The sequence below is a fragment of the Cervus canadensis genome, chromosome 2 (genome assembly GCF_019320065.1).
Source record: "Cervus canadensis isolate Bull #8, Minnesota chromosome 2, ASM1932006v1, whole genome shotgun sequence".
Taxonomy (NCBI): Eukaryota; Metazoa; Chordata; class Mammalia; order Artiodactyla; family Cervidae; genus Cervus; species Cervus canadensis.
The window spans coordinates 73,565,164-73,579,724 of NC_057387.1; the positions used below are offsets into that span (position 1 = coordinate 73,565,164).

At 45.3% G+C, this 14,561-nt stretch overlaps 1 long non-coding RNA gene across 1 annotated transcript; it reads right to left on the bottom strand.

Annotated features, from left to right (window-relative positions):
• Positions 1-2,009: 2,009 nt before the first annotated feature.
• Positions 2,010-14,111, bottom strand: LOC122427770. Its single transcript, XR_006265545.1, has 3 exons — positions 14,056-14,111; positions 4,676-4,805; positions 2,010-2,200 (listed from the first exon to the last, which is right to left on the bottom strand). It is a non-coding gene; the product is annotated as an uncharacterized LOC122427770 (long non-coding RNA).
• Positions 14,112-14,561: the final 450 nt, after the last annotated feature.

The following is a 14,561-nucleotide window of genomic DNA, read 5'->3' on the forward strand; positions in this document are numbered from 1 at the left end:
CTAAAGCTGAAAGGGCCAATTTCCCACCTGCAAAAGCATCAAATGTCACCTGAGCTGGTTTCTCAGTAAGAACCACTATTATTCCACAGAAACATGTCAACAGTTCTCTGCTCAATTTTTTTTTTTTTCTCTCTGCTCAATTTTATGAGCAAAAACAATGAGCAAATTACACTTGTCTGTGTTCTATAGATAATTGAATTTGGCTTCTTAAAATTCAGGTATTGGACTGTTGAGGAGAGCATGCTAGTTCCTTTATTAATGTTTTTGTTTTTACTTCCTTTCACTCAAAGCAGGCTTTCATAATTGGATTATTCAAAAATAAATTGCTGGCATAAGACTAGACTCATCTCTCATCACTTCTCTGGCCTCATCTTTCTCCACTTCTTGCTGTGCCCACAAACTATAGTTCTTGATTCCCACGCAGACAGCACTCTATTTCACCTGCAGGCATTACCCACGTTCCCTCTCCACGGGATGACCTCTCCCCCAGTTTTCCTTGCAAGCACGGACTTCTCCAGGAGGACTTTACTCCTCTGGATAAGGAGCGCTTCCTGTGCACTCCCCTCTCACACTCAGCACATCTCCACCATTCTACTTACCACCTTGCACTGTATGGACCACATTTGTGCATGTACCTGTCTCCCCCCTCCCCAGATACAGTGACTAGGCGTCACTTATTTTTTACATTCTAATGGCCTAGCATACTACTTGACAAATAGTAGGTACTGGGATCAGTTCTTTATTGTTGCCTAACAAGTTGCCTTAAAACTAAGCAGCTTAAAGCAACAATATTAATGATCTCAGTTTCCGTGGGTTAGGAATTCAGGTGCAGGTGCAGCTCACTTGGGTGACTGTGGCTCAGGGTCTCTCCTGAGCCTGAAATCAAGGTATCAGTCAGGCTGTGGTCCTCACAAGGGTTACAGCAGGAGGCTCTGAGTCCAAGCTCGCTCATGAGGCTGTTGGCAGGCTTCAGAGAGTTGACTTCCAAGTTCAGTCACATGGCAATTCAGCAGGCTTTAGGTGCCTCTTGGCATGCCTGATGATATTATTCCCTTGCCACATGAGTCTCTCCACAGTCACTCAAGCAAGGCAGCTGGACTGCCCAGAGTAACGGCTCAAGAGAGACAGAGACAGAGAGACAGAGAAAGAGCCTGAATTAATGCATGTGAGCAAGATGGGACTCACTGTTTCTCTGTAACCCAAACTCAGGAAAAACATTCCGTCACTTTTGCTGTGTTCTATTTGTTAGAGCTGTGTCACTAGGTCCAGCCCACACTCAGGGGGAAGGGACTGAACAAGGATGTGAATACCAGCAGGTATAGGGCAATCTTAGAGGTGGCCAACCGTAGTGCTTAGTTAGTATGTTGAACACATTGATGAATCTCTCTGGTCAGAATGAGTCTTTCCTTCTCTGAAGATTCATAGCATTTCATCTACTTATTAAGGAACACGGGGCAGTGTGTGTGACTTTTTAGCTGAGTATATGCCCATACACATCAGTGGGTTGTAAGCAACCATAAAAACAGTGCCAAATATATGGCTGACATGCAATAAATTATTACTGTTTGGGTGAGTAAGGGCAAAAAAAGTTGACAGAGGCTAGTATGTGTTTACCCACTCCAGTGTTCTTGCCTGGAGAATCCCAGGGATGGGGTGGCACAGAGTTGGACACGACTGAAGTGACTTAGCGGCAGCAGCAGTATGTGTTTGGAGAAGGCAATGGCAACCCCACTCCAGTACTCTTGCCTGGAGAATCCCATGGACGGAGGAGCCTGGTAGGCTGCGGTCCATGGGGTTGCTATGAGTTGGACACAACTGCGCAACTTCACTTTCACTTTTCACTTTCGTGCATTGGAGAAGGAAATGGCAACCCACTCCAGTGTTCTTGCCTGGAGAATCCCAGGGATGGGGGAGCCTCATGGGCTGCCGTCTATGGGGTCGCACAGAGTTGGACACAGCTGATGTGACTTAGCAGCAGCAATGTGTGTTTATCAATATTTGTTCTTCAGTAAAGGAATCGTTTTACATTTAGCTAGGCACATAGGTGCTCCACTGAAGACTACATTTTTCAATGTCCCTTGCAACTAGAGATTGGCCATGTTACCAATATTTGGTTAATGGGATATAAGTGGAAACCTGGGCGAGCACTTTTCTTTCTTTCTTCCCCATCCGACTGGGTGACAGAGGTTTGGGTGGGTTCCTAAGAAAGAAGATAAACAATGACAGCGGCAGCCAATCTCCCTATGGACTAGCATCTGAAACAGAACTCATCTTTTACCTTATAAAAGCTATGTGCCATATATATCTATTATGCAGCCATAAAAGAGAAGGAAATAATGCCATTTTCAGCAACGTGAATGGACCTAGGGATTATCATATTAAGTAAAGTAAGTCAGAGAAAGACAAATATCATATGATATTTATATGTGGAATCTTAAAAAATGATGCAAAAGAAATTATTTACAAAACAGAAACAGAAAACAAGCTTACACTTACTAAAAGGGAAAGGTTGGGAGGAAGGATGAATTAGGATGCTGGGATTAACATACACACACTACTAAATCTAAAACAGATAATCAACAGAGACCTACTGTATAGCACAGAGGATGCTACTCAATACTCTGTAGTAACCTCTATGGGAAAAGAATCTGAAAAAAAATAGATATATGTATATGTATAACTACCTCACTTTGCTGTACATTTGAAACCAAAACAATATTATAAATAAACTATACTCCAATATAAAATAAAATGAAGGCTATGTGCTTTAGGGTCTTTCTGTTTTATCAGTACTATTACCTATCTGGTACAGAATTGTTTAAAAAAATTAAAAAAAGAAGTCTCCCATGACCCCCTCCCCTACTTGAGTTCACCCCATGCTTTAAGCATGCTCTGGGAACTCCACAAACATTTCTTATATCAAATTGTGCCTGAAGGCCCACTGGGCTATGCTGGTGAATGGCAACCCACTTCAATATTCTTGTCTGGAGAATCCCCATGGACAGAGGAGCCTGGCTGGCTACGTTCCATGGGGTCGCGAGAGTCAGACACGGCTTAGCAACTACCACCACCTCCACTGAAGTCACCACTGTTCCCTGCAGTCAGGCAAGCACAGGGTTCTAGGGGCAACTCTTATAAAATTCAGAGCTGAGTCTTCTCAGAGGAGCAGCTACAGCAGTGTGGAGTGGCCTGAACTTTCAAAGGTCGGAGGCAGAAAGCCAGCAGGGAGACGCTGACGTCAAAATGGATTCTTCTCAAGGAAAACCTGTCCAGATTGAGGTTTCCTCACAGGATGTTGATTTGTTTTCCCAAAAAGGAGATGAGTTCTCAGCACAGCCCCTGCAAAAGGCCAGGCCAGTAGCTCCTCCACACCCCTGCAGCCATCAGGGGCAGGTGTCCAACTGGGTAGCAGTGGTCACCGTCAGCCTTGCTCCCCACTCCTCTGCTCTTGGAGAGCTAGCCTGTTCTCTATCCTGGAGGAGCCGGGCCTCTGCCTTAATCTGGGGCTGGAAAGGATCCACAGCTTCAGACTGAATGTTTTCGTTCTATTTGTGTTCTTTTACAGTATACGGACAGAAGGCTCCAACCAACACCATCTGCAGATGCCAAAATAAAATGCTCACCTAGCCAAATCATCTCTGCTGAGGCTGGCTCAAGGAGATGACAAAACCTTGTTAAAATACAGGAAGGGGAGAGGAAGGAAGTGGGATAAACTTTTCTTTCCTGGGTTGAAAATCTGTTAATAAGACAGATATGTGCCAAGCACAGAGTAATTTGAAGACATTTCTTTTTTATGGGTAGGCAAACTTGAGAAACCAGAAGAGGAAGAAGGGATGAGGAGCTCCAGGTGGAAGTCTACAGATTCATTTGTCTTGGAATGTGGGGAAGTTTTAAAACACCTACTATTCCTGGACCTTCGAGAGGCATTCAGGATCCTTCAGGCATTCAAAGATGACAGCCATGTCCATGCCAACAATGATCCTGAGTGGGAAAATGTTCTGCTGTTGTTCTTACAGGAAGGAGACAGTCAATCTGACCAAAGGGGTGGGTTTGGGGGTTTTTTTGGTGGTGGTGGTGGATTTTTAAAAACTTTTTATTGAAGTATAATTGCTTTACAACGTTGTGCTAGTTTCTGGTACAGCAAAGTGAATCAGCTTTTTTGAACTTCCTTCCCTTTTAGGTCACCAAAGAGCATTGAGTAGAGTGCCCTGTGATATTAACATAAAGTCCTCATTAGGCCTTTTCTAGGCAAAAGGAGAGAGGTCAGGAGAGGATGAGATGGTTAGATAGCATCACCAACCCAGTGGACATGCATTTAAGCAAACTCCAGGAGACAGTGAAGGACAGAGGAGCCTGGCATGTGCAGTTCATGGGGTCACAAAGAGTTGGACATGACTTAGCAACTGCACAACAACAATATGTGTCTCTCCCAATCTCTAAATTCATCCCACACATCCTGTTCCCCTCTTGGTGTCCATGTACTTGTTTCCTATGTCTGTGTCTCTATTTCTGCTTTGCAAAGAGATTCATCTGTGTCAGGCTTCTAGATTCAACATATATGCACTAATATATGCTATCTGTTTTTCTTTTCCTGACTTCACTCTATATGACAGTTTCTAGGTCTATCCGTATCTTGGAAGGAGTGGTTTTATGGAAGCAGACTGAAAGAACTCACCCTGGAAGGATGATAAAGGTTTTCCAGGTGGTCACTGGCATGCATTGGAGAGCATGTCAGGCAAGGAAAGGCAAGAAATACACTCCAGAGGTCTGAGAGCTCAAGGTATGTTTCTGGAATTCCCAGTAACCTACAAAGGTATAAACACAGAGCACTTCAATTAAGTTTTTGATACTAAAGACTAGAGATGACTTCAATTAAAAATATGGGGACTTCTATTAAAAATAGATAACTAATAAGGACCTACTGTATAGCACAGGGAACTCTACTCAATACTCTGTAATGACCTATATGGGAAAAGAATCTTAAACAGAGTGGATATGTGTATATGTATAATGATTCATTTTGCTATATAGCAGAAACTGACACAACATTGTAAATCAACTATACTCCAATAAAAAGTTTTTTAAATGTCAAAAACATGGAGAAAATAGTGCAAAGGAGGTGGCAGGTGATGAAGAAGGGTCAATAGGGCAGAAAGAAAAGAGAGACAGAATCTGTTCCCCAGGGTCCAGCTAGAGCAGGAGAACAGGGTACAGGTAAACGGTTGTAACAGTTGGTGTTTTAAGTCACCAGCTCTTGAGTCAACCACCGCATCAGCGTCCTAGGGCTGCTGTAACAAAGTACCATACACCGGGTGGCTTAGCCATCAGAGGCTTCCACAGGCTGGAGTCCAAAATCAAAGTGTTGGCAGGGTTGGCTCCTTTTCAGGCCTGTGTGGGAGAATCCTTTCCACGCCGCTCTCCTGGCTTCTGGCGGTTGGCTGGCATCCCTGGTGTCCCTTGGTCTATAGATGCAGCACCCTGTTCTCTGTCTTCATGGTCACGTGGCATTCTCCAGGTGTCCATGCCCATGTCTGTGTTCCACTTCCCCCCTTTATATGTTCAGAGACATTTGGATCAGGCCTACCCTAAGGATTCATTTTAGCTTGATTATCTCTGTAGAGACCCTCTCTCCAAATCAGATCGCATTCACAGATACTGGGAGTTAGGACCATCAACATCTTTGTGGGAAGGGGCACACAACATAGCCTATCACTGCCATCTAGGTTTGAATCCCAGTTCAGCCACTTCACTGACTGGGTGGTCTTAACAAAAACTCCAAGCCCCAGTGAAAGGTGAAACCATTAGTTGCTCAGTTGTGTCCGACTCTTTGTGATACCATGGACTGTAGTCCACCAGGCTCCTCTGTCCATGGAATTCTCCAGGCAAGAGTACTGGAGTGGGTAGCCATTTCCTTCTCCAGGGGATCTTCCTGACCCAGGGATTGAACCCAGGTCTCTTGCATTGCAGGCAGATTCTTTACCCTCTGAGCCACCAGGGAAGCAGTAAGCTGACTAAAATGGTACAGAGGGCATCCCCCATGCAAAGATGAGCACAGAGTTAAGTGCCTGATAAGCATCGGTGGTTACTATGTGCAGGAGGACCGTGTGTGCAAGGTAAGTCTGAGGCTTCACCTCTGCAGTCACTCCCTCATGGGTTCCCCATTTCCCCCAGAGCTCTGCCTGGGAAGGACACAGAGCACTGCTCCTTGGCTCCCCAGAGCTTTCTGAGGACCTGTGGTCCCCCAGACCTCTCACCCGAGACCATCCTGCCTCAGCCAGTCATTAACTTCCCCCTCTACCTTTCCAAAGCCAGCAGGATTGGAGGAATCTTTTCTCTCTCTTTAGTGCAATTTCTGCACTTTTTGGGGACACCCTAGTCTTCTCTGGTCACTTAAGAACTCAGGTTTTGGAAAGCAAAGCCAGAAAGAGGACTGTAAGCTCCCTCCCTCTGCCTCTCTGCCTAACCTCCTAGGCATGGCCCCAGACTGGTATATTGACTCAAGGGAGAAATACCAGGAAAGGAGAAAAAATAAGTTAATATTTAAAAAATATTATCCCAGCTTGTTTCAGTGAATAAATAAATGATACGTGGCACTGTCCCCAAAGCACTTGAGGTCGATCCTGAGCCAGCTACACGAAAAACCTCTCTTCTGAGGTTCCGTGAACACCTCTGCTCCCAACAAGAGGCCCAGAGCCCCGCCCCCCGCCCAGAGGTTCCAACTCAGTGAGTGCTGCAACCACTATGGTTGAGGTGCTGCTGGCCATGTGCCCCAGGTGGAATCACAGGTTTCTTCGCCCTTGGTCCCAAGTGTGGCTGGCAGTGCTAATGAGCACTTAGCCCTGCTGCCTGGTATTATTACAGTTAATATTTGACATGGCTGGCCTCCTTGCCACCTGAAACCAGTTCTTACTCAACTTATGCAGTAAAGTGAAGGCTTTGCCACTTACTACCCAGGTGACCCTGGGTGACTTACTTATCCTCTCCAAGCATTTTGCTCATAGGTAAGATGGGGATAAGAACTCCCACCTACTGGATTGCTGTGAGGATTAAGGAACGTGCCTAAATAAAGCCCCAAGCCTGTGGCCTGCTAGGCAGTGTCTGCTGCTGGGAATAACTGTGGTTATGACTGTGGCCAGCTTGACCGGGCTCTCCTGTGCCTCGGCTGTGCAGAGAGGGAGAGGCAGTCAAGCTACCAGCATTACCACAGCTCCAGGGGCCGTGCCTGTGGACTTCAGTAAACCTACAGAAGGGCCATCACTAAAACCCACTCATGCCTTAAACCACCCCAGATTGAGATCAGCACTATACACTCAATGGCTAAGCCCTTACAAAACATCAGCTATGAGCCTGATATTTCACACACCTGAAAAAGGGCTCCACAGGGAGATACATGTGGGCGGAATAATCATGAAATGGGTGAAACAACTGGGTTTAAATAGAGGGAAATCATTTGTTGGCTTGTGGTCACTGATTTATTCATATCACCTTCAGAGCCCCTTGCGTTTCCAGAGAGGATTTAAGAAGGCCTGGGAGAAATAAGGAACTTTACCCAAGAGGTCATCTGAGAGCTTGGCCTCGAAGACTCAGTAGGCACAGCAGTGAGGACAGACGCTACGGGAACAGCATCTGCAGAGCCGCATGCACACCCCAGGCCCAAGAGGCTGCTTTTCCCAGGAAGGAAGTAGAGTGCTCATCCCCAGATAACCACACACCTTCTCCCTCACCTCTTTCAGGTTTCTGTTCAAATGTCCTATTTTCAACCAAGCCTTCCCAAATCACCAGTGGCGCGCTGGAACGGGCAAGTCTCCACTCTTGAGAGCTGAGTTTTAAGGAAATTTGCAAGCTGGGTAGTATACATGATAATTAATGATAATTAAATCATATAAATGTACAACTAAATGAATTATACTAGAAATCAAGATTTTAAATTCCTGAACTCACCACTTGTTTTGTGCATTTATACTAACAAATAGTATCACATATATATGTACATATTTGTGTGTGTGTGTATGTATATATACACACATTCTTTTTTATCCTTTTCCATTATAGGTTATTAAGGGCTTCCCTGGTGCCTCAGCAATAAAGAATCTGCCGACAGTGCAGAAGGGGCAGGAGACAAAGGTTTGATAACTGGGTGGGGAAGATCCCCTGGAGGAGAAAGTGGCAACTCACTCCAGTACTCCCAGTATTCTTGCCTGGGAAATCCTATGGACAAAAGAGCCTGGTGGGCTATAGTCCATTGAGTCACAAAGAGTTGGACATGACTGAGCATGTACACACACATTATAGCTATTACAAGATTTGAATATATTTCCCTGTGCTCCAAAGTAGGTCCTTGTTGTTTATCTATTTTACATATAGGAATCATCCTATATATAAAACACCCTTTTGTCATAGCAAACACCCTCTTCCGACAACACAAGAGAAGACTCTACACATGGACATCACCAGATGGTTAATACCAAAATCAGACTGATTATATTCTGTGCAGCCAAAGATGGAGAAGCTCTATACAGTCAGCAAAAACAAGACCAGGAGCTGACTGTGCCTCAGGTCATGAACTCCTTATTGCCAAATTCAGACTTAAGTTGAAGAAAATAGGGAAAAACCACTAGATCATTCAGGTATGACCTAAATCAAATCCCTTAAGATTATATAGTGGAAGTGACAAATAGATTCCAGGGATTAGATCTGATAGACAGAGTGCCTGAAGAACTGTGGATGGAGGTTTGTGAATTGTATAGGAGGCAGGGATCAAGACCATCCCCAAGAAAAAAAAAATGCAAAATGGTTGTTTGAGGAGGCCTTATGAATAGCTGAGAAAAGAAGAGAAGCTAAGGGCAAAGGAGAAAAGGAAAGATATGCCCAACTGAATGCAGAGTTCCCAAGAACAGTAAGGAGTGATAAGAAATCCTTCCTCAGTGATCAATGCAAAGAAACAGAGGAAAACAACAGAATGGGAAAGACCAGAGATCGCTTCAAGAAAATTAGATATACCAAGGGAATATTTCATGCAAAGATGGGCTCCATAAAGGACAGAAATGGTATGGCCCTAACAGAAGCAGAAGATATTAAGAAGAGGTGATAAGAATACACAGAAGAACTATACTAAAAAGCTCTTCATGACCCAGATAATCACAATGGTGTAATCACTCACCTAGAGCCAGACATCCTGGAATGTGAAGTCAAATGGGCCTTAGAAAGTATCACTACGAACAAAGCTAGTGGAGGTGATGGAATTCCAGTTGAGTTATTTCAAATCCTGAAAGATGATGCTGTGAAAGTGCCGCACTTAATATGCCAGGAAATCTGGGAAACTCAGCAGTGGCCACAGGACTGGAAAAGGTCAGTTTTCATTCCAATCCCAAAGAAAGGCAATGACAAAGAATGCTCAAACTAGCGCAAAACTGCACTCATCTCACACATTAGCAAAGTGATGCTCAAAATTCTCCAAGCCAGACTTCAATAGTACATGAACCGAGAATTTCCAGAGGTTCAAGTTGGATTTAAAAAAGGCAGAGAAACCAGAGATCAAATTGCCGACATCTGTTGGATCATAGATAAAGCAAGAGAGTTCCAGAAAAACATCTACTTCAACTTTATTGACTATGTTGAAGCCTTTGACTGTGTGGATCACAACAAACTGTGGAAAATTCTTCAAGAGATGGGAATACCAGACCACCTTAACTGCCTCCTGAGAAATCTGTATGCAGGTAAAGAAGCAACAGTTAAAACCAGACATGGAACAACAGACTGGTTCCAAATCGGGAAAGGAGTATGTCAAGGCTGCATATTGTCACCTTGCTTATTTAACTTATACGCAGGGTACATCATGCAAAATGCCAGGCTGGATTAAGCACAAGCTGGAATTAAGATTGCTTGGAGAAATATCAATAACCTCAGATATGCAGATGACACCACCCTTATGGCAGAAAGCGAAGACGAACTAAAGAGCTTCTTGATGAAAGTGAGAGAGGAAAGTGAAACATTGGCTTAAAACTCAACATGCAGAAAACTAAGATCATGGCATCTGGTCCCATCACTTCATGGCAAATAAACGGGGAAACAATGGAAACAATGAGAGACTATTTTTAAGGGCTCCAAGATCACTGCAGATGGTGACTGCAGACATGAAATTAAAAGACGCTTACTGCTTGGAAGAAAAGCTATGACCATCCTAGACAGCATATTAAAAAGCAGGGACATTACTTTGCCAACAAAGGTACATATAGTCAAAGCTATGGTTTTTCCAGTAGTCATATATGGATGTGAGAGTTGGACTGTAAAGAAAGCTGAGCACTGAAGAATAGATGCTCTTGAACTGTGGGGTTGGAGAAGACTCTTGAGAGTCTCTTGGACTGCAAGAAGATCTAACCAGTCATTCCTAAAGGAAATCAGTCCTGAATATTCATTGGAAGGACTGATGCTGAAGCTGAAACTCTAATACCTTGGCCACCTGATGTGAAGAAATGACTCATTGGAAAGACCCTGATGCTGGGAAAGATTGAAGGCAGGAAGAGAAGGGGGCAATAGAGGATGAGATGGTTGGATGGCATCACCAACTCAATGTACATGAGTTTGAGCAAGCTCTGGGCATTAGTGATAGACAGGGAAGCCTGGCTTGTTGCAGTCCATGGGGTCGCAAAGAGTTGGACACAACTGAACAACTGAACTGAACTGAGGAGTCTTCACTTCTTAATTATTTTACACATCACTATTATCTCTTCTCAAGGTTATTTACATCTACTCTGTTTGGTAGAAATACTGCATAACATTGCACTACTCTGCATTTCTTCCCGATTTCATGTTTAATGATGTCACATTCGTAGCATTCAATCTGGAAAGCAAGAATATTTACACCATTGAAACTAGCCATTGCAATGAATCTGGACTTTTTCCACCCAGAAAACCAGTGATTGGACCCACTGCTGCCCACCTTCCTGCTTCTGCTTCCCACTCACAGCCCCGCTTATTTTCATTTGGTGTTTCCATGGAACATTTTACTTTTTAGCATGTCACACAAGTTTGCTCACTATCATTATTCGCTGTCTCACCACATCAGAAGTAAGCTCCGTGAGGGCAAGAAATCTTTTTCCTATTATGTCCTTCACGTATTACCACACCCAAAGAGTGCCTGCCACCTGGCTGGTGCTCACTAAATCTATTAAATAATGCTGGTAAATGCTGGACTCTGTGAGTAAGATGGGTGGGGGCGGGGTGGGGATGGAGTCAGAGCCCCTCCTACCCTTGCCCAGCCCAGCTGACCTGAGTTTCAGAAGCTCTCTTTCTCTCCCTCTGTCCCCACAGTCCCTGCCCAGCCTGCAGCCCGAGGGGAATCTTATGTAAATGTGTTCCAGAGGGTCCAAGTCTGAGGCTTTCTCTTTCCCCTGCCAGCTCTACCCACAGGTCAGGTGATCAGCACGTTTCTCAAGACCAGTGCTTTGCCAGCTCTAGGGCAGTGGTTCCTCAGTGGCCCCAGACCAGCAGCATTAGCAGCACCGTGTTAGGAATGCAAATTCTCAGACCCCACCCAAGACAGGTTGAGTCAGAAATTCTGGGGATGTGGCCATCTTAGTCCTTTCAGGCTGCTAGAGCAAAATACCACAGCCTGGGTGGCTTATAAACAACAGGGATTGATTTCTCAGTTCTGGAGGCTACAAGTCTGAGCTCTGGATGCCATCGTGGTTGAGTGAGGGTCACACACATTTCATTGCATCCTCACATGGTGGAAGTACCAAGGGAGTCCACTGGGGTCTCTTTTATGAAAGCACGAATGCCATTCATGACAGCTCTGCTCTCAGGACCTAATCGCCTCCCAAAGGCCCCACCTCCCAATACCAAGAGGGTTAGGTTTCAACATAAGAACTTTGAGGAGACACATTCCAACCCTAGCAGAGGCCCAGCGATTTGTGTTTCTAAGATTCCAGTGCAGTGATTTGAGGACCACTGATCAAAGCCTTAGTCACTCTAACGCAGTTGTTCTTAGGGACTTCTCTGGTCGTCCAATGGTTAAGAATCTGCCTTCCAATGCAGGGGACATGGATTCGATCCCTGGACAGAAAACTAAGATTCCACATGCCACAGGGCAACTAACCCACGTGCCACAACTACTGAGCCTACAAACCACAAAAAAAAAAGATCCTGCATGATGCAAACAAGACCCAGCGCAGCCAAATAGATAAATATGGCTCAATGCATAAAGAATCTGACTGCAATGCAGGAGACACAGGAGACGCGGATTCGATCCCTGGGTCAGGAAGATCCCCTGGAGAAGAAAATGGCAACCCACTCCTCTTGCCTGGAAAAACCCATGAGGAGCCTGGTGGGCTAAAGTCCAAAGGGTCTCAAAGAGCCGGACGTGACTAACTAAGAATGCACACATGCAATAATAATAATAATAGAGCAGTGGTTTCCAAATGGGATTATGTTTTCCTCTGCCCTCTTCCCTACCAAGGACACTTTAGGCAGGATCTGGAGACACGCTTGCTCATCACAACTCTGAGAGTGGTGGTGCTACTAGCATCCAGGGGGTGGAGACCAGGGATGCTACTCATCCTCTCACAGTGCACAGGGCAGTCCCCCCACAACAAGAATTATCTGCCCAAAAGGTCAGTGATGCGGACTGGAGAACACTGCTCTTATGTATCCTCACTGCCCCACATCCATCCAGCCTTCCCTCCCTTCTTTCCTATCACATGTTCTTAGCACCCAGTAGGTGATACAAACCAAGATGCCAGCCTCTGCCAGCAGCTCTGAGGGAGACAGAAGAGCCTGGGGATCTGCTTCATGCAGAGTCCCTGCACCGAGGAATCCAAATCCTGCAGCTGACCTTTACAGCTCAGCGTGCTAAGTGTAATGATCAGAGAGATATCAAGGAGGTGCTCCCAACCCAAGCTTGGAACATCAGGGAGGACTTCCTGGAGAAAGTGGCTTCTGTGCTGAGACCTCAAAGGCAGAGTTATTACGACTCATCAGGGAGGGAGGGGTGCGGGAACGTTTTCCTTACGGAGCACTTACTATGTTCCAGTCACTCTGCTGACTATTTTACTGTCTCATTTCATCCCTGAAGCACTTTCCAAAGTTGATACTATCATTATCTCCACTTTAGAGATGCGGGCCCTGCCTCCCAGATATAAAAAAATAAGCTGCCTAAAGCCACTGAGCTAGGAAACATGAAAGCAGGGATTTGAATTCAGTTCTGATGATGCCAAAGCCCAACAAGGTGACAGTCTGACAAAGCGCAAAGGAGGTAGAATTCACAGTGGTCTTAAAAAATAGCCACCGTTAACCCTTGTGTTAAGGGCTGAATTATGTCCCCTGAAAATGCATATGTTGTGGCCCCAGTACCTGGAGAATACGACTATATTTGGAGATTGGGTCTTTAACGAGGTAATGAAGCTAAATTGTGACCATGAGGGTGAGCCCGAATCCAGTATGACGGATGTCCTGATAAGAAGTGGAAACTTGGACACAAAAAAAAAATCCGGGATGTGCAGGCACGGGAAGGAAGAACCCTGTGAGGACATAGGGAGGCAGCCACGTGCAAATCAAGGAGAGAGGCCTCAAGAAACTAAACAGACTGACACCCTGATCTTGGACTTCCAGACTCCAGAACTGTGGGAAAATGAATTCTGTTGCTTAGCTCCAACCTCCCACCCCATCCCCCACCCCCATCTGTGGTGTTTTGTTCTGACAGCCCAAGCGAACTAATACACCTTGTTTCCTCTTTGGGAACATTGTCTTGATCTCGATCATGGGGAAATTTAAGTCATGTTAATTGTGCTTTACTGTTTCTGTTTTAAAAGAGAAGGAGAAATCTAGGTCTGTGTCCCTTTCTCTTCCCAACCTGACCCATGCATCCCCTGACTAAGGGTCATCTGTTCAACCAAAACTGCTAGGACATAGTTTTTCCTCCCGGCTTTTGTAAGACTCAAAACATATACACCACCATGTGTGAAATAGACAGCCAATGGGAACTCAAACCTCAGCTCAGTAATGACCTAGAGGGGTGGGATGGGGAGAAAGGTTCGAAAGGGAGGGGCATACACTTACCTATGGCTGATTCATATTGATGTATGGCAGAAACCAACTCAATATCACAAAGCGATTATCCTTCAATTAAAAAGAAATAATTTTTCTTAAAAAAGCATTCACTGAGGAGATTGTGCAGTGCATCTTGTCAGGGGAGGAGAACTGGGAGGGCCTTAAATGGCAGGGGCAGATTCTCCGAGGTGAAAGAGGTGATACAGATCTGAGTGTCACCAAGGGGACCCCAAGTCCCATCCCCTTGCAGCACCACAAACAGTGGCCACTGGGCAGCTGGCATGGCTGACCAGGCCTAAATTCTCATTCACCAGAGCCCTGGCACCTCCAGGCAGAGGTCAAGGACATCTCAGTCACTGCCAGTGTGGATCCATGACTACAGGCAGGGCCACTAAGAAGGGCCCTATAACTAACCCTGCTTCTGGAGGACGTGGGGAGCAGCCCACACCAACACAAAGTGAGACGGTGTCTCTCATCTGCCCAGAGGGTTGGAGGGTTGAAGTTAGACTGAGGTG